Here is a 26,837-nt window from a genome sequence, read left to right as displayed (position 1 = left end):
GCACTTTCTTTATTTATCCCTTATGACTAATAGAATAATTTTTCTTTCTTTGTATCAATTCACGTAGACTGATGTCCATGATACATTCAGCTTGAAGAATGTGCTTCCTCTGTACTGAATTTTGATTTGTGTCGGGGAGGGGGGAGTGCTGTGTGCCTGAACACATACTATTTTGAACACCCTTTGCATTGCTTATGAGTTTGGAAAACATTTCAAGTACAAAACCGTGATCACTGACCTTGAGTCAATGTGAACACAAGAACTTTACTGGATATGAACATGAATTGCCTTTACATTGCCAGGAGATTTGTTTCACAAATCTATTACAGTTTGATCTAATTTTTAATATGGGTAAATCGGTTAAGCTGCTTTTCCGACAGACACTCTCCAAACAGCTAGCAAAAAATGCGTAACAAAATTATTACTACTAATGAAAGACATTCTCTCAGTTATCGCCAATTGCTTTCTCCTCTCTGATAGATATTATATACATTTATAAATAATTATATAAAGGAACCTGAGGTGAAATTATGCCCCTCACATTTTTTTTTCCCTTTAAGAGTCAGATTTGCAGATTTGATCTGACATGTGTACAGTATTAACCAGCTACAGGAGAAATTACGGAAAATTCTACACCCCCTTTCCAGAGTATGCAGTGGCCTTTCAAAGTGCAGATCATGATATAAAGAGGATCTTTGAACATATATTATCAGCTTTCATCACTGGCAAATGAAACAGCTTCTCTGAACTCTAGACAATGGAAGTATCTTTTGCACCAATTATAAAAGCTGAGAAACTTCTTTCTCTAGGGTCCCTGAATCTATCAGTAAGGAATGCTGTTTCCTGCTTGCAATTTTAAATATTAGGATATTCAGTAATATAATGTTTCTTTTTTGTAATGAGAGCATAATATTCATCCAGAAAAGTATTAATTATGCTTTAAAAAAAAAGAAAACAAATCTTAATCTTTATGTAAGACAACCAGGGGAAGATACGTTTTGAGACATTAGACCACATAGATGCATTTCAGATGTTTACTTTGCTGAAACCCATTGTGAGCCATTAGCAAATTAAGGAATGGAAGGAGGTGATATTGATTGGAATGTGATCTTACTCTTATTCCTTTTTCTAGCACAAGTGGTGCTAGAAACAAGGAGAAGACATATTTCCTCATTTATCCTAAGCTTTCTTTGTTTTTCTAATTATCCCCAATTAATGCAAGTAATTTCTAGATTGGTGATGGTGTACATCAGTCATGACTTCATACACACTTACGCATCATTTAACATGAGTAAGCTGACTAGGTGTCAATATCTGTCCTCCTTTTCAAGAAGTAGGGTTAAAATGAAAATTGGGTGAATCACACAGAGCATGACTCTTAGTCTTAAATAGTTTTTAATCATTACCTATTCTAAATAATTTCCCTATAGCTAAATTTTCACAATTTGGTGTGGTTAAGGCACCAGGCTAGAAACAAAGAGACCATGAATCCTAGTCCTGCCTTAGGCACAAAGCCAGCTGGGTGACCTTGGGGCAGTCACTCTCGCTCGCCCTGGGAAGCAGGCAATGGCAACCCCCCCCCCAAAAAAAAAAACCTTGCCAAGGAAACTGCAGGGACTGCAGTAGTTGCCAGGAATCAAAAACTGACTCAAATGTATACACACATATATACACACACTTTTCACAAGGCCTCTATAACTATGCTTTAGCAGCAGTTTGATGTGCTTACAGTGTGTCAGCTTAAGATCATGGTCTTCTCACATGACTCAAAGAAGATAATAGAGGGAAAAGCAAGACTGCACCCACTGGGATCTCTTTCATCTAACTCCACACCTTCACCTGAGGTCCCTACTATACCCTTATGATTAGGAACACTGCTTTCTGCATTCTGAAGTATTCCAAGTTATGTGGTAAGTATCTATGTGCTCAGTGAACACACATATTAAATATTCATCCTGACAACAATCTCAGACTTTCACTCTGGCATTCATTGAATATAGATATGCTATTTGGATGGACTATCATTTATCTGGGTGCCATGGTGATAGCAAATGTTGCCAAATTGTAGAGACATCTCACAGGAGAATATGGGGGACAAGGATTCCAGTAAGCCTCAGCACTCATCAATGTCTTATTGTTTGTCCTGGTTCCTAGCTAATCCTATATCATTTCCACCCCTCATTCCCAAAACCATGGGAAAAGAGGGAACAATGAACTAGGTGAGAACTCCAGGGCTTTTAGCAGAAACGTACAGTAGGTAGAACTCAAGTTCTCCATTGTATGGCATTACTAAGGAAAAGGGAGAATCCCATGGAAATGTCTACCTGGGCTTGGAAGATTGAATGAGAACCAGTAGGAAACAGCATTTCCATACCTGATGTATGCTGTCAGTCTAAGTCAGGCCAGTAAAAATGCAACAACTTTCAGTCTTTGACCTACCACAGCAACATCTGCTTTTTGTTCAGAAATGTGATGAACTGTAATGAACGGGTTTTTTTAATGATATACTTAATGACGATTGTTATATAGACCATACACCCACACAATACTGATTGGGTCTCCTGGTGCATTTTTCTTCTTCTAAAAGCGGATGGTGTTTTAAATCAAGTCATATTGCAAGAGGGATGGGGGAGACAGATCTGCCCTGAGACATGCAGAAATAATTACACAACTTCACTCTTATCTTGTTAATCTCTTTCAACCAGCAGGTGGTGCAAAGCAAATGGGAGAAAACCTTTATAGGTGTATTTGACACTGTTAAGAAGATTTACTAGTAATCTAAAAAGCAATAAACTGGATAATTGTGTGTGTGTGTGTGTGTGTGTGTGTGTATCCTACTCTCTTATGTATGAGCTTGACATTGAATGACTGCTATTTTTTTTTCCAAAAAGTATACAAGAATTGGTTTCAAATTCTGCCTTTCATTGGACTTCCAGCAGTTAAAAAGTGGCTAGAACCATGACTAAATTTAAAATTAAGCTAAATTCACCACTCAATAGGAAAAAAGGGGGATTTCAAAATGTACAACAGCCTGTTAGAAGAGAAGACAAACGTCTTGAATGTGCCGAAAGCAATGTGTGAATCAGATGTAAAAGCCTCTTTATATTACGATTAATACTATTCCAATTGGTATAGAAAAATCACTCAAATTAATTTCAGCCAAAATTAAGAAAATTTAATGAGAGTATTTTATGGATGGTATTTAATCCCAAGGAAACTTAACAAGATAAATTCTAGTATAGTTCCATGTGCTGGAGAAAATAGGCACATTTTATCAATATATGGTAATATTTTAAAGTCGTTAAATTGTTCTGGACTGAATTTTTTAAATAAATTAGGACAAATCACAACTGAACTATTACATTAGAACCCAAGCTGGCCTTATTAAGGTTTTTTTAAATCACCCAGATAAGCTATTAGAGCATAAACGTGGTTGGAATTGGGTAGCATCTAAACTGAATTAAATAAATAAAGAGTTGATGGGGTGGGGGTTTGTTGATTTCAGAGAGAGATAGCAGTAAGATCCTGGAAAATGGAAAAATATTTGAACATTTCCACATGGAAGCAAGTATGTTAGAAAAGTAGACCCCCACCCACCCAAAAAAGAATGCATTATGCTAATACAGAATATTATTTTTATCCCACCTGGATTTAAGTTATGTTGATGACTGTTGATGACTGTTTGCTGCTTGGATCCATGTTCCTAGATAATTTAATTTTAAAAGATTACATGTATCCTGCTTTTATATTCCCTTTGCTGTATTGTAGATAACATTAAACAGTTTTGTTTTTTTTTTAAAGAAAGCAAATCTGGAAGAAAAGAAGAGAAATATCATCTTTGTAACCTGGAAAGATAAATACAGGTGAAAAAAAAAAAGTGCAGCAGTAATCTGGGCCATATACTCCCTGCTCTCTTTCATATGAGCCTGAATATTTGAGAGGCTGCTTTTTTATTTTATTTTTTTCAAGAAGTAGAGAAGAAAGCAAAACATTCAAAAATTAAAGTAGTGTGTAAATCATCATAACAGCCCTTATCACTTATGGAATTTTCAATCATTTCTCACATGCAATTGTTCAATGACCCTGACATCATCTGTACAAGTGAGGCTATCTGGTAGATGGGGAATTAAGGTATGAGACAGTGCATTACTTCATCCATGAGTCATAGATGAGTGTTCACATTTGTTACCATTAATTAGAGCTGTACATCAAACACAGAAGAAGCCAGAATCCTGATGCAAATCACGGTATCTTAGGACAGATTCTCATTTACAGGAGGGGAAACAGAGAGCTCTAATGTGCCCTATCACCACTCAAAACCCTCTTGTCTCCATTTATCCCCCTGAAACTCCAATGCTCACATATTATGGTGCCTTCTTTGGTTTTGCTATTTGTTATGGTGAGATGGGGAGGAGAGGGAAGAAGAGAGGGATTGGATTCAGTGACTTCCAAGTCCATCCACACCTTAATTTTGGTCACCATTGTTCACCTCAACTGCAGGATGCTAGGGCAAGCAGAGATTTTGATAAAGAGGTTATCAATTTTATAATTAATTCTATATCTTTCTCTCATTCTTAGCAGTTTCTTAAGATGTGTTCTATTTCATATTAAACCCTTTCTACTCGTAAGGAAAATGTTGATGTAGGATTGGTGCTGCCTTTGCAATGTCCCCATGACACGATGGGGGTTTCACCAGTTTTGGAAAGCCAAATCTCTGCAAGTCCATTGGTTCAGTTCATGCTTTAGAAGAAATGCCGCAACGATTCTTCTGGAATTGCAGGGAACGACAACTTTTCATCAGTGGGAACTCCACTTTATCCCAGTTCTTACCACTGAGATTAGTCATTCCTTCAAAGGCAAACCCCGTTTTTAACTTGGGTTCTCCTTGTCTTATGCCATCAAACAGAGGATTATCCTTCAGAGTAGTCTTTGATTATCCCCCAACAGTGATTGGCTGGATTTCTTTCTCTACTTCTCTCTCTTTTTCCCTTCCTTCAGAAGAAAGTGCTAACATGTCATAGCAAAGAATGGGAAGAAATGGGAGCTGCTTGGCTGGAGACAGAACTGGTTGGTTAGTTCAAGGAGGCAAAGGCTTAGACAGCCAGAGTGTCATTGACCAGATTTCCCCTAAAAGCAAAGTAAACATTTAAAACTTGAAATGTAAAATGGTCAACATGATTTACGAGATAGCCTACAAAACCATCACCTAAAAAAGGTGACTTTACAAACAATTGAATGGAATTTAGCCACATTCGAACAACAACAACAGCAGCTGTACATAAAATAGATTTGAATTACATAAAAAAATTAGTTTAAAAAGATATTTATAAAAATAGCTGTGTGTCTTTTTAACATGGACAGCATAACATGGACAGCAGAAGGACGTGAGACTCATTTTCAATCATCTTTTGACTACAATGGCAGAGTCTTAGTGTACTGTATGTGGTTTGTTGTTTTTTCCCTGAATTTCTCCTCAAGAACAGACATTGGGAGCATGTTAAATCATGCTAGGGTTAATGTTCTTCTAAAGGTGAAGATGGTTATTTGATTTAAATACCCTACTGGTCTGAAAAAGGAGAGTGGCTACTCAGAACACATCTCTAGGAAGGTGCAACAGACATAATTGACCTTCTATATCCATAACACATTGTTTAAGGCTACTTACAACCATCATCAAAAGTGTACCTTCTGAGAAATCTTAGCACTGCAACTTTTGGTGAAGCGATCTTCACCAAGACAATTCAAAGTTATCTACCAAGATTAAAAGGCCTAGACCTTCAGGGGGAAAAAAAAAAAAAGCTTTAACCTTTATGAAAAAATACACAGCCTTGCACTGGTCTCCAGTCTGATCGCATCAGCCCTGCGGGGGGACCATATTAGGCGTGGCTTCTAGGGCAATTAGCAAAAACTAAAATCTTAGATTTTAGTGTAAAAAATATTTAGGGCATCCTCATTACAATATGCAGCTAGGACACACAATGCTGATTTTAAACCAATTGGTATGTGGGATAATAACACTGTAATCCACATACAAAAGAATTGCAACATGTTTATCAGCCTCCTTTGGACACTGCCTGGCAATGTCGTTTCGCCTGGTCACAAGACAATTAATATAAAGGTTAAACAACAATGACTTTGCATACTGCACTGAACTTTTAGTCTACAGTTTTCATAAAGTTTCAACGCTAACAGAAGGAAGTGTCTATTTAAAGTGCAACATTTAAGTTTGCACCACAACTTAGTTCTAGAAATAAGCAAACCTAAAATCAATAAAAGCAGCATATAATATGGTTTCTGGCTGGGAAACATACTTTTCCACTGAGTGCTGCAAAATAAGGACATGATCTATAATAGAACGCCCAGCTCGTCAGCCAATAAGTGTTCTGAATCGACCCAATGAGAGAGTTTATTATAAAGATGCTTAGTGTAAAGTTTACTAATTAAGTTTAACAAACTGATGGGATGATAATTAGCAGGCAAGTCTTGATTGCATTTTTTATATATAAATAGGCACTATAAAAGCTAAACCTCACTCATTATCAGAAACTTTACTGGCTTGAAGCTGTGTAGCCAGGTCTGCTATTTCAGAGGCTGTGACAGAAGCCCACTTCAGAAGCATCTACTCAGATCAAATTCAAATGACTCTTCCTAGGTATGCAGTGCCCTCAAGTGGTCCTCCCACATTACTTCATTCAGTATATTTAAGTCAGGCTTACTAAAGGTTTGTAACCGGCACAGCTACCTACAGTCTCCAATTCTGTTTTCAACTGCATATCTAACTCTATGTTATTGATTGCATTTTCCAAACAACATCTAATCAGTCACCTTTTCCTACCCTAGGCACTGCAGTGAGTAGATTTTAAACATATCAGGACATAGGCTGACATCTGATCAAGTTTCCTAGAAAAGGAGGATTTCAAAGTTCAAAGAAAATATAGTCCATCAAAGCAAAATCTTTTGATTTAGATTTCCATCAGAAGGGTTCAAAAGGTGTGGCTGGGGCTGAGAATCTGTTTTTGTCTCCACCTGTTTTTGACTTTCCACCATTGAAAGATCCAGCACTTCCTGATTGGCAGTGTTGCTAAGGGGGGCATTTTGGTTACTATCATCAGCCCTAGAGAGAATAGTGATACTCTGGGTGACCAAAAAGTGATCAAAGGGGGCATCATGATTCCTACTACTGCACATCAAAGCTACATCATTTGACAGATGATTTTCTGAGACTGGGGGCTCTCCATGCCCTCACCAGTCACTTGTAGTGGTGCAACAGCATAGGCTTGAAAATCCACAGCGGAACTGTGATGAATTTGTACATCCCAATCCTGACTGCTTATATAATCAGGCAAATGTGTCTTCCTTCAATTGAGGAGTAGTCTGTCTAGGCAGCAATGACTGCTCCTAGATTTCCTTAGCAATTTGCACATCCTTATCAAATAGATAAATTCATTCTCTCTCTCTCTCTCTCTCTCTCTCTCTCTCTCTCTCTCTCTCTCTCTGGTTATTTTCCTTAGTATCCAAGGTTGTTAATGAATCTACGGCCTCACATAAGGGAGCGATGTTTCCACTCTTTCTCTGCCAAATGAAACCTGTTCTCTCACCAATGAAACCTGTCTGTGAGAACTGAGAGCCAGATAAGAGATTTTTCCCCCAAGAGTCGTCAATAAAATTACCTGGTTGCAAGTGCTCCTGACCCTTTATATTTGTTGTCAAATCAACAACATTGCCTTGGGAGCCATACCAGATCTCAGTTAATTGTGCTGTCAATTCTAAAAGTACTGGAGGTCAATTTTTCCTCCTTATCAGCAACATGTACCACTGATGGTTGCCGCTCTGCAGTTCATGTCACATTCAGCTGCATTTTGTCCATGCTATTCTGCTTTAACTTATTGTGTCCCCTTTTTTAATTATTTGCTAATAGCTGGTATCCCCAGTATTAACCATTGCATCAATGGTTGATAAGTATCAAGTGACCCTTCCCAGATTTCATTCCACATTTAGGATGCACAAAGATGTGAAATGCTTCTGGTGCAGATGAGGCAGTAACCAGCATGCTTTTTAGTATCTCAAGTCTACCTAATATAACCTTTTGCTCAGCTTAGGGAAGAATATTAAAGGACTGAATCAAATGCATTTCATCTCTGGTTTTCTTTTTCTTCTGCCAGTATGTCCTATACCACCCTTTTCTGCTCCATTGAATTGTATTTTGGGGCTTTTGATCTTGGATTTAGCTGAACTTGACAATTTATCTCAGACTGGTTAGTAAAGCTATAAATAATAACTCTTTCCCCACAGTTATCTCCGACATCAATAAGTTGTCTTTCAACAAGGGGCAGATGTATCCACCTCTAAAAACCTGAACAGGAATAATTAGAAAGCCCCACCCGCCCAAAGGCCTTTCATTCTGATCATCATCAGAGGCCAGGTGGGGGAGGCTGAAGGTAAGAACAATTCTCTTATACAAATGATCATTATGGAGCTGTGCAATATTTGTCAAGTTGTTATAATGGATGTGACAATGTAAGAGCTGAGCAAGAGAGTGCATGAGAACTCACATATCGTGTGCCATCTTCTCTTATTCAAATTGGTCATTATGATCAGCAAGACAACTTTACAGGGGTGTCCACAGGATGTGGTCAAGAAATCCAAGATGGTGACTGCAACAGTATGATTGAAGTTCTGCATGCTTGTTATGACCCCTGAAACTCTGCTTGGGTGTAAGATGTGGTACATGCCATTATTCACTCCAGCATGTATAGTGGGCCTTGGAGGCTGGTACGCTAATATAACACCCTTCTCTCTTACTGCTCCCTCCCCCATTACAACTGCAGTGGCAGATCTCCCCTCTAAGTAATTTCAGATAGATTCCTTTTTCTCTGTTGGCATAACCTTTGAAGTTACTTAAAACATAATTGCCAAGGAGATTCTTCAGCTCATCAGTTCTGTTGTTAGCAGACATTATTGGAAATAACGGTTTGAGCTGGTGGTAACCAGTTCTTAGCTACCATGATCAGGTCTGCTTCTATGTCAAAACAGGGCATACTGGCTCCTGAAGAGTTCAAAGGACAGTGCCAATAGATGGAAAGATGGGGTACAATTTAATATATAAATCTTCCTATCCTGAGAAACCATTCCAACATGAATATATGTGCCCAGAAGGAGACAGCATTCACTGTTCATTGCAACTGATCCAAGCCTGGAAAGAGACACTCAGTCTTTGAAATGTCTTGCATTGATCAAGGTAGATACCATCATTTTCCAGCAGTGGCAACACGTGGTAGGTCTTTTGGAAAACACAGCTTCGATTTTGCTGTGATACATAGACGGCAAGTGTCAGTTGACACTGTCTTAAATACACTTGAGATGTAGATATGATAGTTGTGTCATCAACATACTGTACAAAAGGACCAAAACACACCTATTGGCCAGAAGGGGGAGGCAGGGAATTGACCTTTGAAAGAATGTGCCAAGGAATTGATAGGACAGTTGAAAATAATAGCCAAGATGCATCTTTGCTTCATTCCTTTTTTGAATAAGAATTGGAAAAGGAAAATTATCTCAGGTTCCAGAGCAGACCTCTACCAATATTGTGTGTGTGTGTGTGTGCACTCATGTGTGCACATGCATGCGTGTGCGCAGTTTCATGATCAAGAAGAGCAGAAAGTGGTTGATGAAGGAAGTGGCCAATTTCTTCCACAGTCTGTTTTCGGATATGTCAATAAGGGCTACTCGTGCTGACAGCACAAAAGGTATACTCTGCTAAACCAAGCAATGATCAAATGTGGTGTGATCTTCTTAGAGTCTGGCTTGCTCCTTCCGTACTATCTTGTAACATCCAGTTACCATGAAGTTTTCTAGAACATAGCTTGCTTACTCTGCTCAAGAAGCTTCTGCTTGTTTCTTTTTTAATGTAATGGATTGGTGACAGATCTCCTTCAGTCTGCTGGAATGTGAAATGAGAGATCTGTGTAGGTAAATTATGCCATTGTAAGTGCCCACTAAGCAGCTTTGGCCTTTAACATCCCAGCCAAAATTAAGTGTCCTTTGTGACTTTGCCATTCTCTAACTCTAAAGTGAGTTTGGAAGTGTCAAAAAGAGACACAGAATCCAGTTTGCCATAGCTTCAGGCCAAGGCTCCAGTTAAAGCTTATGGCACCAATTAAACAGAACACAGAGAGCCAGTTTGATGTAGTGGTTAAAGGCACCAGGCTAGAAACCGGGAAGCCATGAGTTCTAGTCCCGCCTTAGGCATGAAGCCCGCTGGGTGACCTTGGATCAGTCACTCTCTCTTAGCCCTAGGAAGAAGAAATCAATCACAAACCACTTCCAAAAATCTTGCGAAGAGAACTGCAGCCTACTATGTGTTTCTCATCTCAGTTTAGCATATTTCTAATAATCAGTATGAAATAAATAGATCATAATTCTGTACAAGAGGAGCAATGCATCAATATATGTTCCACCAACTCAATATCTCTCATTCACTATAAAGTCAGAATCCCATATGAGATTTTAAAATAGTTATCAACTAAAACTGCCAAGTGCATAAGCATTAGGTATGGCCAGGATAAAAACTTGTTACTGTTTTATATGGTGACAAATAAGCAATGGCTTGAAGTTGCTCCAAATGACAATCAAGGTTCTTTGTAAATCAAAATCCCATATTTGTTCTTTAATCACTTCCTTAGCTGCATTTAGACCTAAAAAGGTCACAAATTCTTAGTGAGAATTTGGAAGGGATATTTTCCAACAGAGCTCTCTCCCAATTATATTTAAAGTTAAAAGGTACAGAGAGCTTCTGAAGCTGCTATTAACATACCCTAATATGAAAACATTTCACCTGATGCTTTGGAATTACTATTTAAATTATGCATCTATATTCATTGCAACAAATTATAAATCTACCTCTCTTACACATGTACAGAAGCAATGCCCAGATCATTAATACTAGACAGAATAATAATGTAAAGAATAAAATAGAAATACTGAGATGGAAAGAATTCTTGACAATTTTTATTCATGAACAATAAGAAGAACATTCTTACTGAGGCCCTGCCATGAAGAGTTGAAGAGATTTTGCTCTACAAAAAATTAAATAGTATTTCCCCTCCTAAGTATCCATATTTCACTGTGTTTTTTTTTTAAATAAACTCTTGAAAGAAGAAATTAATAGAATTTTCATCTTAATATATCATACAGTCAAAGGGACATTATTAGATTTTATAAAACAAAATTTAAAAATACAAAACTTACATTGAAAGTCCTCTAGGAAAAAAGGATTAAGACAGGTGTCAATCGGCTGCATAATATTTTGCTTTTGATTTCCAGCTGTACTTTGCTGACCAACAATGATCCTTTCAGGCAGAACAACCTCAGGCCATCTCAGGACTTCAGAAAGCATACGCTGGTATGTATCAGGGACCCGAGCAGACAGTACAATTACACAGCAACATCCCATAAGTACTCTTGAGTGTTGATTCAGCCTGCGGAAAAATTTAGCCATCTAGGCTTGCCCTGCTTGGAGTTATCTGTGCTTCCAGCTGGCCTTGTAAAGGTCAGCTGGAAACACAGGAAGCCCCTCACCACTAAATCCTGTAATCATTACTAGTTAATCAATATCATAGTGGACATAGTGGGAATGGCGCAAAGAACAGAGATGGCATTTACCAATAAATGCTATTTGGACTCAGACAGAAAAAAAAATGGGATTCCTTAATTCTTGATGTGGTTGATTAAGACTGGTCATAATAACATTTGCAGAATATTAACTTTTTCTACTTCATCTGTGATTGCTATATAATGATAGATGGAATAGGAATACATACAAACATCTCTCTCTCTCTCTCTCTCTCTCTCACACACACACACACACACAAACGCATAGAAACACACTATTGTCAAACTCTGAGGAGGAAAAGTTTAATTGTAGCTCTTCCTGACTAAAGCCAATTACTCCTCAGTTCCTCAGAATCATTTTGATGCTTATCTATAGCATCAATTGCTGTGAGCCTTAATATGCTGAGAAAACCAATGATCTTTGTGGATGACCAATCAGAGTGAGTTAAATGACAGTCAATCATATCCCATCCCATTCATGTTTTTATTTGATTGTGATCTGAAATACACCACGCCTGAGCCACAAATAAATTGGATCAGTGACAAGCAGAGACTACAGAATGAGATTGCATGGGTTAAGACCTGTTTGAGATGTGGAGGAAAGGCAGTATGTAGCAATGCCTAAGCAGCTTCAGAAAAAGAAAGAAGAGATGCTCTTGGACTAAAGCGAGGTACAGAGTTTTTGCTTTGTCCCTTTTGGTTTCTTGGGAAAAACCATGATTTTAGACTTCTGGTAGCTTAAAACCAGTCTGATTTGAGTTTTGTAATTTCTGTTCTACTGCTATTGTCGCATGATTAAGGAGGGTTAGCTTCAGAGTTATTTAGGATCAGGTGATATTTACAGTAAAACAGGCAAAGTAGGATGGAAACATATTTTGAGGCATAACTGGCCCTTGTAGGAAGGGTCAGTTATTGTAAGACTGGAGGGTTCAACCCTGCAGCTTCTCATTGATAGTGCTCACTATGCAAGGCTATGCCTAAAAGAGATTTAGCATTAAATGACTACTCCTAAAAAGAGAAAATCGGGAACTATAAGCATTACACTCTTCATCACACTTATAGACACACAAATGATATCTGAAGCTACTGAGAGAAACCTTTCTCCCTTTTGACTATAAACTGTAACTTAAATAACATTTGCTTGGGAAACCAGATAAATGTTCCAATAGCTTATCAGCTGACCCATTCAGAACTACATGAAGCTTCTAGAGTGCCTGGCATTTTACACTAATGATACCCAACTTTGTTGTTTTAGTATAATCAGAACATCTATTTTATCCTAATCTTTGTTTAGGGATAACTAAAAGCAAACTATCTGAAGATGGATTCAAAAAGCATGGTGATGCACAGAAATCTAAATTTCTCCCTGCAATTAATCTAAATGGTAGCACAGGTCCACCTTTACAATCGCCTAGCAATTAGTTCTTACTATTATAATCCAAGCTGGGACTTGGATTGCTATTTTTTTTTTTTTTTAGCACAGTTATAGATGTTGGCTTGGATCCTGAGTACAGTTAATATAAAAAGTGGCAATGACCACATTCTGTAAGCCTCCACAGCAAATTCAACAGAAGAATGGACTGTATTGTTAGATTTTGTACTAAATCTGTCTATCAACATCTGAGAATGTTATCATGATGAGAATTTGAACTGACCAAAGAATGAAATATTTAATACTCCCTGCCTGTTCTTGTTTATCTATGATAGCTAATACATGCCTCTGAGCCCTTCTTGGGATCTTACTCTATTCTCCTTATGAAGTAGCTTCTTTTTCTAGGGAACAGCAGCCTCTGCCCTTGCTATAGCCTACTTCTTCACATGGGGTGACATCTACCTCAGTGGGTAAGGTGATTAGTACCTGCTCTTGATGGTAATTTGTATCTTCCTGCCTTAGAGGAACTCAAAAATTGGCAGGTAAAGCAATGTTTTTCATGCTGTGACTTGAATCACAGCAGAAATATTGCTCATTTCCATTCCTATGGGGCACTCTGTACCCTAATAGGTTGCTGACACTGCTTCTGAGAGTTTCTTTGTAGTACAGTGATGCTGCCAATCAACCTCTTTCTTTTCCCACAAGTCTCAGATATACCAAGGGCTTGGCATCTGAGCCCATTCCAAATGGCACTGATTAGACATTAATGTTCTTGTTGCTCTTGTTTAAGTTATAGACCATGCTTCATCTTAGAATCCTGCAATTCACCAGAGTAATCAGACCAAATAAATGAAACATTACAAATATTGTCTTTGCATTGCACATTGATGTATCTTCTTGCAAGCTGTCTCACAACTATAGATAGAATTTTAATGTGAGGAAAAGCTGAAAATATTTTTTTTAAAAAATATTCATGCTCTTTGATGGTTTATCTTCCCCATGCAGATACATACCCGATTCCTGCTCAGGAAACTCCCCAGGCAAAAGATAAGTGATTGAGAGTGATCTCTTTTTTGATTGTTCATCATTGTTCCAAATCCACTGACTCCTCTGCTCTTTAATGCAAGTAATCTCCTTAGTGTATTAAAATAACAAGCTACATTAAAAAAAAATCCTTTATCATGATAGTGGTGAAAAGAGTAATTAAAAACGACTTGATGCCAATGAACCATTTCTCCTATCATTATCTCTGTCAACTGTCTGGCTGCATAATGCTACAACTTTGAAACGTGCAACATCCATGCCCTGACTGCCTACCCACCAATGAACCCACCACCAATTGTTACCATTATTATCCTGATTTGTTTTTTTATTCTTATTTTGTTAACATCTTTTATTTTCAACTCGGATTGCAATAAACTCTGCCTAACTTGCAATATATAATGACTGCAACATATTTTTGTGCATTCCCTTATCCAAATGTCTTTTTCAAGCATCATTCTAAGCATATCCTTAGTATCCCAAAACTTTCCTTCTAAAAAGACTCATCAGGACAAGCTCAACAAAGTGCAGATCATCTAGGAATATCGTAGACTAATTCAGTGAGATGTAATTGAGCTGTGCTTTAAACTAAAGTGCCTTAAAGTTCGTGCTTTCTCCTAATTGGCTGGACTGTAATGGAAAGAGAGAAATGACATGCAAATTTGCCAAAAGACCATAATCCTTACATCAAGGATATGAATGCAACCGTTCTTGGGTCAAGGGTTACACTTTGTTTTTGAATGGTCTTTACTCCAGATGAAGTCCCACTGCAAATGGACATAAGGTACATATGCAATCCTTGATTTCTTTATGAATTTCCATATAGGTCAAAGGGACTTACTTCTAAAATGCCACTTTGATAATTAAACAGATTTGGGGGATGGGGACATGCGCATGTATGGACATAAATTCTGCAACATAGAAAGTAAAGAGGGAGGGAGGGACTCAGTGTGATGGCTTTTGCAGAGTTAGAAATATTTCCGTTTATGTTCCAAGTGACAGTAAAGTTTTATAGAAGACTTTTTCAATCACTTCTTGAAATTGCAGCGGGATACTGTAATTCTTGGAGATATGAATGGGATTTTATTCCCCCATATAAGGATAAAACTACTTTACTTAAAAGGAATACTGGCAAATTCCCTAAATGTCTTAGATTATAGGTCACTGCTATCTCTCTTGGAAATGTGGAGATATAAACACCCTACTGAGAAAGAATAAACTCAAAATATTCAGGATTCATAAAAAAAAAAAAACCTTCACAACTGAAATTCAGCTCAGCTCTGTACCCCACAAATGAAACTCTTCTTTATACTTATTTGTGCATTTCAGTATATTCCTTTGTTAATAGATATATGAATTAGTACTTTGAATGCTTATTTCCCCAAAATGTTATTTTTCTGTCATGCTATGAGTCATAATCTAACGCCTCCCTGATGTTCTGTATAGGTGGCCAGCCACTGCACTGAGCGTGGGTTGACATCTGAGGGTGTGTTGGTTTCTCCACATAAGGAGGATGATAGTGAATACTGAATAGATGCCTCACTGAAAGAACTGAAGAAAATCATTGAGGAAATGGGAAAGTGCCAGTGATGAGTTGCTATCACCTGCCATGATTTACCTATTGGCATTATCCCATTTGATCAGTGGACTTTGGCTGATCTCAGAAAAGCTAAGCAAGGCTGGATTTTGGATGGTTGACTCTGAGAATATCCTAGGTCTGAAGGCTAGACTGAGAAGTCAAAACAATATTCCAGAAGAAGGTAATGGCAAACCATTTCAATAATGTTGCCAAGAAAAATAAAATGGTTATGTCATATTGCCATCAGCAGTCTATCCCAATTTGAGGAAGACTTTACTTTTTCTTTACAAAGATCAACAGCAACTATGACTTCTTTGCTGAAGCATCAAAATTAATGTCTGTTTAAAGTTCCACCCAATAAAAGTTTATTGGAAGATTATTGTTTGAGTTAATACATGCTTTATGCATCATTCATTGCAAGTCTCTATGATTTAGCTATAGTCATTATGATCCAAATTGTAGTTTTCAAGGACCAGAAGAAACTATTCATTGTGATGCTTTATGCAAGAGGTTGCTCTCTTGGGACCATGTTGTAGACTCTTCCAGATGATGCTTTTATTGTGTTACCACTCTGCCTCTACCAAGAATATTATGAGATATCCAGACAACATGACCTTCCATTTGTAATGATTCCAGGAATCCAAATCAATTAAGGCATCATATATATAATCCTGACCTCCAAATACTAATTTTATTTCCTGCTGCCTATCAATGCACTAGTCTCTCCCTTCCTTTACCATAGAACACATGAGATTTTAGAACTGATACCATATTGTCATAATATGCTTTGTTATATATTACAATTAAAGTATTTTTCTGGTACAGAAAAACCAACTCCATGCACATATAAGAGGTAGTATACAACGGCAAAATAGAAAAAGCCCTAAGGTTACAAAAATATCCATCATTGTCGTTGTCTCATCATCATCATCACACAAAGTACTGCAATATGCAAAATGACTTTGGCAGACAATGTCCATTCTGCTGTGACCCCAGCTTTATGGAACATCCTTCCCCTCAAAGTGAGGCTGGCTTTATCCCTTTTACCTTTCCAGAGGTCCCTCAGGATCTGGTTGTGTCAACAGGCCTGGAGATCCCAGGGGACCAGTGAAATATTGAGATGGCTCCTGTGTAATTAGCCTCCTCTTTGCCTAATCTCTTTTTTATTCAGTTTTTAGTGTGGTGTCTTTTATAATTTAATTGTTTTAATATTAATAATATTAATATTAATTTGTATATTTTGTTTTTAACTTTGTTGTACGCCACCCAGAATCACTTGATTGTGCAATGGGCAGCCATAGAAATAAGATAGATAGATAGATAGATAGATAGATAGATAGATAGATAGATAGATAGATAGATAGATAAACAATAATACCAACAGTAACTGGAGCTCTTGGAATTATACCAAAGAGATTCACCAAATATATGGAAGTTTCACCAGACTTGACACTACTTCAGTTGGAATTTCCTAGCTGACTGTGATTGCTCCATGATTCCTAGACTCTTGGTTAGAACCCAAATCACTGGTAAATGCCCATTCTAAAGCCTTTGATATTCTTTGGACAATAGATAATAATGATGTATCAAAAACCCAAAGAAGACTGAGACTAGAATGGGCTCAAAGTTTAGTAGACACTGAATTCCGGCTGACTGCTGGATAGATGAAACCAAGAAATCAGGAAGGACGAAAACATAATAGAATATCCTGGCAGAAGACATGGCTGGCTCATGTTTGTTGCTAGTCCCTCTTTTTGGATATAATACTCTCCATAAGCATTTTGTAGGCATGACCTTATAGTTTAGTTGAGTTTGTGTGCTTTTCAATTCTCTGTCTTCATCTCAGACTCCTTCAAATGCATGCCAGGATGTTCTCTGGCTCTTTTTACCCGTTCCTGAAAGCATCCTCTGCTACAAAGGAGTCCCTGTGCTGAAACAGGACTGACAAGAAGATAGCAAGAGACTCTCCTTTAAGGACAGCAGCTTCATTTGTGATATCTGCACACAGCACAGTAATGTTCGCTTCTCGATCAGCATGCCTGAAACTTAATTATTCCTCTTGGAGTTTTGCATTATCAGTGAAGAGCATGAAGTCTTATTTCCATGTGTTTTCCATGTTCCCAAAAGTGCTGAGATAAACCCTGTGGACAGCTAATGTGCTTCAACAGCAGTGTGACAACGGCACCAAAGGGACTGCTAAGTACAATTTTGGGATAAGCTGCCACAGTTGGCACCTGATAGCTGTGCAAGACTTCATGCATGACAGTTGAACACAAAACTGTGTGAAAGCTGCACATGGCATTGCATCTGAATGCCTCTCCATTCACTGGCAGTTTATTATGTCCAAATCACTTTCTTTGGTCATATAAATCAAAATCTATATTTCCTTAATAAGTTGATAATAATTGGACAATGCTTGTTTAATGTTCAAACACTTCACATCTCAACCATTCTTATTCATACTCTGGAAGTTATTTTATGAATTTGGCAGTTATTTTAGCAATTAGCTGCCATATAAATCCTTCCATATGGAATTTAGAGAGCCAGTTTGATGTAGTGGTTAAAGGCACCAGGGTTAGAAACTGGGAGACTGTGAATTCTAGTCCCACCTTAGGCACAAAGCCAACTGGGAGACCTGGGGCCAGTCACTCTCTCTCTAGGAAAGAGGCAAGGGCAAACCAATTCCTAAAAATCTTGCCCAGAAAACTGCAGGGACTAGACCAGGCAGTGGCCAGGAGTCAAGACTGACTTGAAGGCACCAAAATAAATAAATAAAAGAATAGAAGCTTGCATGAGGAGCCTGCCTACCTACCTTTATCTAGCATACCACAATGCCTGAAAGAGAAGATGTACATTGTTCACACTCACTTCCACCCATAGATGAAACACCATGAGCCAGAAATGGCAGGACATACAAAACATTTGTGAGCAACATGCAGAGGATGGCTGTATAACATTTTTCCAAAATCTCTCAATTGCACACTATATAAATTTACATTTCCATTTTTTCTATGTAAAACTACTCATTTTTCTCCTGCTATTGATAATGTAAGAGGGTGCACTTATACACACAGTGGGTTGTAGAGGACTCCCCCCCTTAGTTCCTCGGATGAGATCTTAGACTCTCTACCTTCCTACATCTACAGCTGGGGACAGCCTACTCATCATTCACTTTCTTCCTTCCTGACACCAGTTTACTCCAGAAAAGGAAAGTGGCAAATCACCTGCTTCTGATTTCTTCATTTTCCATAGTTTAACTCTGGGGGACTCTGTGTGCACTAAGTTAAAATCCTTTCAGAATGAATGGGATGTTTCAGTAAGAAATGCATGTCTTAATTAACAAACTAAATGGGAGCTGAAATCTAACATGAGAAATAGAAATAAGAGAAAATATTGAAACTTGCAGGTTTTATCTCAGTGGCTACTTCTCCAGTGAGGAACATACACATATACACACAAAGACAGGACCAATACTATTTTTCATCATAGAAAAACAGTATTATAATTTGCCCCTTCGCTTGCTCCTTGGGAGGAAAGCTATGGCAAGCCTAGATAGCATATTAAAAAGCAGAGACGTCACCTTGCCAACAAAGATCCGCATAGTCAAAGCTATGGTTTTTCCAGTAGTAATGTATGGCTGTGAGAGCTGGACCATAAAGAAGGCTGAGCACCGAAGAATTGATGCCTTTGAACTGTGGTGCTGGAGAAGACTCTTGAGAGTCCCCTGGACTGCTAGGAGGTCAAACCAGTCAATCTTAAAGGAAATCAACCCTGATTGCTCATTGGAAGGATCGATAATGAAGCTCAAGCTCAGATACTTTGATCACCTAATGCGAAGAGAGATCTCTTTGGAGAAGACCCTGATGCTGGGAAAAATCGAAGGCAAAAGGAGAAGAGGACGGCAGAGGATGAGATGGTTAGATAGCATCACTGAAGCAATGAGCATGAAACTGAGCAAACTCAGGGAGTCAGTGAAGGACAGGAAGGCCTGGCGCAATATGGTTCATGAGGTCACGAAGAGTCGGACACGACTTAACGACTAAACAATTATAATTTGCATTTATCTTTCACTAATTCCTAGGTTGCTTTATATTTCCTGGATCGGTAATCTCAGATGGCTGGGAATTGGGTTGCTGTTTGGAGTGATGCTTTCCTGATGTGGAAGAGATGCTTCATCCTCCCATGAGAAAGAAAGGCAAGACAAAGAGCAAATAGGACCTTTCTCTTTTCTAAAAGCTCACCTGAGAGAGGAAACCTTTCCTGCCCTTGTTGGTTGCTCAGGAGTTTATTTTTCCAGGCTTTGAGAGTCTCTACTCACCATCTAGACTGGCAAGTTAGATCTGATGGACAAGTTAAAGTTTTCCTATAACTCTTTTGCATGTTGGAATATTTTCCCCGTGCGCTAAAGATACTGGGAAAGCTATTTCTCATGATCTGCTTTCAGCAGTTTTTTTTTTTTTCATATCTACTCAGAAGTAAGTATCAATGATTCAGTGTCCCCAGATAAGTATTACTCTAGAAAATGGACTGCAGCCTAAGAGTCTGTTTTCAAGAGTGATATTTATGTTCAGAAACATAAAGAGTTTGGATTTACCTATAAAAATACCTTTTCCATTTTATTTTCTTCCTGTCTACAACATGAACAAAGTGAACAAAGAATAAATATGGGGGGGGGGAGTACAAAGTTATTAAAATGCTTATATTCTAGAAAGCAATTTAGCTTATTGGGAATAGTGGCAGTTTTGTGTATCTAGCAAGTGTTGTCTTCTTTCTAAAATACTTCATAATAGATTAATACTTAATATTTTAAAACAGCATTCTCCCCCAAAGTTTCAAATGTCAATGAAAGGCATCCTCAAATAAGGAAAGGGGTAAAGCAGGCGGTTCTTATCCTAAATACAGCCACCAGAATTGAAAAGTATTGTCTACTTCTTCAGTATGTTTTAGAATGCTCAATCTATTTCAGTTGTCCCACCAGCCTATAAAATGTATAGTTCCTCTAGAGCAGTGTTTCTCAAGGTTGGCAACTTTAAGATGTGTAGACTTCAACTCCCACATTGCTGGCTGGGGAATTCTGGGAGTTGAAGTCCACACATCTTAAAGTTGCCAACCTTGAGAAACATTGCCCTGGACAATTCCAGGTATTTGCTTTTTATAATTCAGCTGCTCTTTTACTTCATTTTTATGGAAGTAAATTCCATAAGGTAACCTAGTCGTGTCTTTGCTTCAATGAGTAAAGGTCCATCTCACGTTCTCCATCCTCAGAGGTGCCTTTCAAGGAAACTGCTTCTTCATTTGAAGCATACCCATTATAATGGATTTTCAAAGGATAATTCAAACTGGCAACAGTAACAGTGTCAGACATCATCTTTAACAGAACCTTTTGTTTCCTAGACACCATTCAAAGGCTCAAAATTAGCAGTATACCTATGGGCTAAATTCAGAAGGAAATAAATAAAGAGTACAGGAATTTATCAAAACATCTTCAAAGCTATTGGCTAGAGAGCTGGAGGGAAATTATTTAAGAGATTTTCTTTGGTTTTATTTCAAAACAGTATGCCATTCCTTTAAAAAAGAAACATCATTGTTTATATAGTTGAACTAAGCATGACTTACCTAAACAAAATATCTTCTGATTCTTTCTGGTCCAAAGTTAACTGCTTGAAGGGGGCTTCCTTAAGATCTCTCTTCATGATAAAAGATGAAGTTAATCATTCTTATATTTTGTTTTTTTTTCAAACACAAGCTGCCTTTCATCCATATTTTAGCCAGACTGCAAGACTACCACAATTTATAGATAGTGATCTATAATAAACTGTAGGTTCCCCAATTCAAATTTCTTTTACTGAAAATATGATTTGAGACTAACCAGTTTTACTGATAATCCACCAAGCCAAATGCACCTGTTTTTTTACTGCATAGTAGGTTTCTCAAAGTAGCTCTAAATGGGTGTAGTCATAGTGTGCTGCAGAAAGATGTTTCTACATTTTGTTCAACCAGTTTTCTTTAAATATGATGAAAAATAATTTTCTTTAGAATATTTTCTTTAGAATTTTCTTTCAAAAGAAGAGTTTTTTGGGAAGTTCTTATTTATTAATTAATTGGTCAAATTTATAAGGCCCCTGGATTGCATAAACACTCTGGCCACCATATAACATTAGAAACAGAACAACAAGAAAAGACCAGTATGGTTCCAGAAAAAAAAAATAACAATCAGATTAACACACAAAATCATATAAGAAGCTTTCCACTCATCTTAATCCAAGGCCTAAGGGAAAAGCCAGGTTTTAAAAAACCTTGTGAACACAATCAGGAAAGAGAGCAGGTACCACAATAGAGAAGGTATACTTCCTGAGTCCCATTGGATGACACTGTTTAATCAGTGGGACCTGAAGGATGCCAACTCTGCTAATGATACAGGATGAGCAGAAATTATTGTGGATAGCCTGTCCCTCACACAGCCAGGCCCTAGAACAGGGAGGGTTTTATAGGTGGGATAATCAGCACCTTGAATTGTACCTGGAAGCCAAGTGACCACCAGTACAGCTTGCGAAGTAGTGGTGTTACATGGACATACTCTCCAGCTTGGCTAATGTAAACACTTTATTTCAGAACCAGAGGCAGGAAATAAGGAAACCACTATTTTATTTTATTTTATTTTTTTGAATTCCCAGAATATCATCTGTAACCTGATTTCTACAGCATCAACCAGTAACTCCAATGTTCAGTCTACAGTTTTCATACTGCGACTGACTCTAAATTGCAGACTTCAGAATTAAAACACTTGGACCTATTCTTTATATTGTTGTACAGCAGATAGCTTTATGCAGGGGAAAGAATGTGAAATGAGAAACATAATTAGAAGTATAACTTTAATATGAAAGCATTCTTCAGGCTGATGCTTTCATGTAAACAAATGAAGATAAGCTTTATTTAGGTAAAAGCACAGTGATAGGAAAGCTTAAATTATTTAAGTCTATCTATAGTTAACAGCCTATAGCATGCTCTCTGTCATTGTGGAAAATATCTGAACTGCTCAGAGGCAGAAAGGAAAAGAAGAGTGATCTGAGAGAGGAAGGAAATAGTGAAAACCCTGAGAATATAGATCTTACCAATAGGAGATATGCTACGTAAAGGCAGGCAAATCAAATCTTTTAGATGATGAAAGGAGATAAAAGTGCAGAATCCCTCTGCCAACTACTGTATTTCTACATAATTTGCTCCAGCAGTCAATCAGTATATAGGTGCAGAACTATATACTGGTTCATGCAAAGCTGAATTACAACTATTTCAGACCACTTTTTTACTTCCTTCAAATTCCCCCTTAAAGCATGCCATAAATATATACTGTATGTATGCATGTATGTATATTTGTAAATATATCTCCACCTGCCTTCATCCCTAGATTTCAGAACAGTATACCCAGTTTATCTACCTTACCTATCACTCAATATTTTACTTCCAGCTGGAATCAGACTTAATATGTATCTGCTCATAATTGTCCAGTTTTATCCATATCATGTTCCCTCTTTCTCCCCCCGCCCCCTTGTTGCCTTTTTACCTACCTGTTCTAGATTGTCAGCTTCTTATGGGTCAGACTTTTCTTCCATTTTTTCCCTTTATGAAACTCTATAAGGTACTATGACCACAAATACATGATAACTGTAAGCCACCTAGAGTCCCTTATGCAGTGAGATGGGCAGCGTATAAATTTGATTAATAAAATAAATAAATAAATAAATGGCCAAATCGGAGTGTCTCGTTCATTTACAGCAGCATAGAATACATTCCAGCAGATTCTATTTACATATTTCCATTTCCAGAAGTCCTTAAATTATATTCTAAACAAGACTTTCCAATTCAAAAGATTAGTCCAACATGAGTAGTATGAAGATAACAGTTGATACCACTAGCAGAATGAACAACAGAGCGGAGAAAGAAGAGAGTTAAGAGCACTATGAGACAATATTAACACAGGCTGTTCTATCATATTTGCATGTGGCATTAAGAACTGGCACTGCCTCTCTTTGCAGTGATGTAAAGTCAGCCTTAACTCCATTAAGCCTGAAGAAATTTTCCAGTTATTTAATGAAACTTCCATTAACATCTCACAAAAAGAGCAAGAACACAACAGAAACCGAGACACCTTTGGAAAGAATTAATCACTTTTAAAGATGATTAAAGGACTGCAAGGAAACCTTTTTATTAAAATGACTGAGACTGAAGTTTCAATTAATGAACTACAATTCATGGTTATTAGCTTGACTAATAAAGTTTGTAAGTGAATAGAAAGCTTGTAATAAAGTAACAGACCAAAAGAACAAACTGCCAGTAGCAAAACCAAAATGAAACAAAAAAGTAACATAGCATAAGTGAAATGAGAAGTTAGAGAAAATAGAACATAAATAAGTCTCTTGACAACAATTTGCATTTATTTCACCCTCTTTGTTTTTTCTCTATAATCTAATCAAGGAAGGAAAGCAGACAAATGGCTTTGGAACCAAATTCTACCAGGCTAACAAAATGTGAAGGGTAATCTTAATGTAAACTTAATTACATTAATGAAACCATCACTTGTAATGGAGACTGAAAAGGAAAGAAAATGCACAGTCTCTGTATAGTTTAAGATACCTGGAAACAGCTTAAAAGCAGAACAAATTAGCTGCCACTTTGATGCCCATTAAAATGCTGCTTGTATGGGCAGCTTCATGAAATACGAAGTCTATTGTTCTGATGAAATGTTAGGGAATGGACAACCAATGAACCAACTAACTTCTTCTGGTTTAACTGGTAGAAGACTTTTCTGAAGTGCACCCATACCTACTCATTCAGTTGCATCTGAACCAGCTGACCCCATGCCATAGTAGTCTCATGTAGGGGTCAAATAGGGAAGGATGTCAAGTCCGTGGAAGACCCACAAAATGTCTAGGAAAGAATTTGTATTCCCTACCTATGCAACTATTCCTGGTCATGGAGAAAGGAGGAGAACCACTGCAAAATGGTGTCCTCCACTCCTAGATCTCTAAAGTGGTCCAGAAAGGTATTGTGATCAATGGCATCAAAAGCTGCTGAAAGGTCAAGGAGGACCAGGAAAAGTGCACCCTTCCTATCCCGGTCCTTCCAGAAGTCATCCACAAGCATGATCAATGATGTCTCAGTACCATATCCCAGCTAAAGCCCAACTTTTCTGAGACCCATAAATTCCATTTGTTTCAGGGTCCTGTGGGACTACAGCCCAAGCACATTTCCCACAACCTTCCTCCAAAGGGGAGGTAAGAGGCTGGTTGACTGTCCAATATCACTGGATCTACAGATAATTTCTCAAGGAGGAGATGCACCATTGCTCCTTTCAAGGCAGGAGGAACCCCTCTCTCACTCAAAGATAAATTCAGCACCACTTGGATTTAATATATCTTCTTCTAAGCAGCCTTAACCAGTCATCAGAGATATGGATGTAATTTAACAACTCTGAGAATCCTGCTGACTTTCTCAAGACTCAAATTCCTCCCAGAAAACAGGACAAGACCCAGCCTCACTCACTTCATTAGGACTCCAATATAAAATACTATAAAACATATGCAAACCTAAGAAAGCTATAATATGTATCACCTGACTTGATAAAAGAACAATGGAGCATCTCTATCTGCTATTTAGCATGTGAAAACTATTAATGCCTAATGATGTAAAATATTTTTGTTTATTAAAGTAGGACAACGTTTTTGGAAAAATTGTGCCATTATGAAGGGATAGAGCTTGCCAAATTGCAATATGAATTGCTCAACTGCCCATAACATTTGCGCTTTTCACCAAAATGGGATGAAACTTACCAGAAAGGTAGTCAATTATTAGGGAAGAAGCATGCCATGTTTCATACAAACCAATGCAGATTTTTTTCATGTTCCTTGATAAGTTGGTCAGACCACTTTTGCAACATGGTATTCTCAGGAGTCTTCTCCAATACAAAAGTTCAAAAGCATCAATACTCTTTCTATTCTGCTTCCTCAGAGTTCAACTGCTCACTACTCCACTCTAACTACTCTTCAGAGCCCTGGTTGAGGTATCTGTTTTTGCATCCCCATAATTCTTGCTATTTTTTTTTTTTAATATTTCCAAAATTCCTATTTCACCCCCAGTTTGGGATTTTGTCCTGCAGCTGAGGACTTCTGCTTTCTCTCCTTTGGCATGTTTCAGTTTGAAACAGTAGTGGGAAACATTTCACTCTCCCTCTTTCCCTGTTCCTTCTCTGAGATGACTTTCAACAGTAAATTTACAGTTCCTTTTGCTTTATATGAGCAATAAAACAACTTTTTTCTAGCAAAACTCTGGTATTTATTTATTGCAATTGATTTATTTATTGTAATTTATATGACACTCAGTTCCCCCCGAAACTCCAAGTTTACAAATAGCACAAAGAACGCAATAAAAACAATAACTTAAAAATTGTAACCCAAGCCAGACACCCAATAACAACAACAAAATCTTCCTATTCATCATCACACCAAGAAAAACTATTCTCTGAACCCAACATACTACCAATCCCCAACGTCTTTCTGAAACAGTCAGGTCTTAGTGTCTTTTTTAAGTGCCATCAGGGCTGGTGCTGATCTGACCTCAGGTGGAACAGTGTCCCAAAGGAGAGGATCAGCAACTGAAAAGGCACAGTGTCACCATTATTCCTCCGATGGTGGAAGATCTGAGAAGAAAATCTGCCCTGAACATCTTAAAACCTGACAGCCTCATAATGTGATATTCTAAACAAGCTGATGAAATCGCACTTTTCTCACCTATGCAAGCCAAGCCACACCAGTCAAATGTTCTTTTTTGGACAACTAAAAAACATTGAGGCCTTGCCTTGCATTTTGATTGCTATAATTTTCATGCAATCCGCAAGCCTCTTAGTGACATTCTACATTAAGGCAAGAGATTGAGAAGAAACATATTTTCTGTGTGCTTAATAAAAACCGAGTAACATGGCAAGAACAGATTCCAGTAAATCAAAATGGACTGCATTAAATTTTCTCATGGATCAGTAAGAACAAATGCTTTCATTAAACTATAACTGGGAGAAACATTCAGTCTCCACACAATTAGTTGTGAAACCATTTTTAGAGGCCTCAAGATTAAATAAAAGGATTATGGTAATGGACCATGCATATGTGCATTAGAGAAATAAAACATTTTGAAATCCAGCAAAGGCTTTGGAAGGAACCGGCATTGCCAATTTATATCAAGTAT

General features: G+C 37.7%; 1 long non-coding RNA gene across 1 annotated transcript; it reads left to right on the top strand.

Moving 5' to 3' along the window:
* The first annotated feature begins 8,299 nt into the window (after positions 1 to 8,299).
* Positions 8,300 to 14,322, top strand: LOC148216418 (uncharacterized). The gene is made up of 3 exons (XR_015795421.1): positions 8,300 to 8,438; positions 11,323 to 11,401; positions 13,988 to 14,322. It is a non-coding gene; the product is annotated as an uncharacterized LOC148216418 (long non-coding RNA).
* Positions 14,323 to 26,837: the final 12,515 nt, after the last annotated feature.

Source organism: Python bivittatus, unplaced genomic scaffold, assembly GCF_059951505.1.
Source record: "Python bivittatus isolate LINGU-HERP-01145 unplaced genomic scaffold, Pbiv_v1 ctg000060_np1212, whole genome shotgun sequence".
In the NCBI taxonomy this organism is placed as follows: domain Eukaryota; kingdom Metazoa; phylum Chordata; class Lepidosauria; order Squamata; family Pythonidae; genus Python; species Python bivittatus.
Note: the sequence above shows the minus strand (reverse complement) of the source record. Positions and strands in the feature narration are given on the sequence as shown.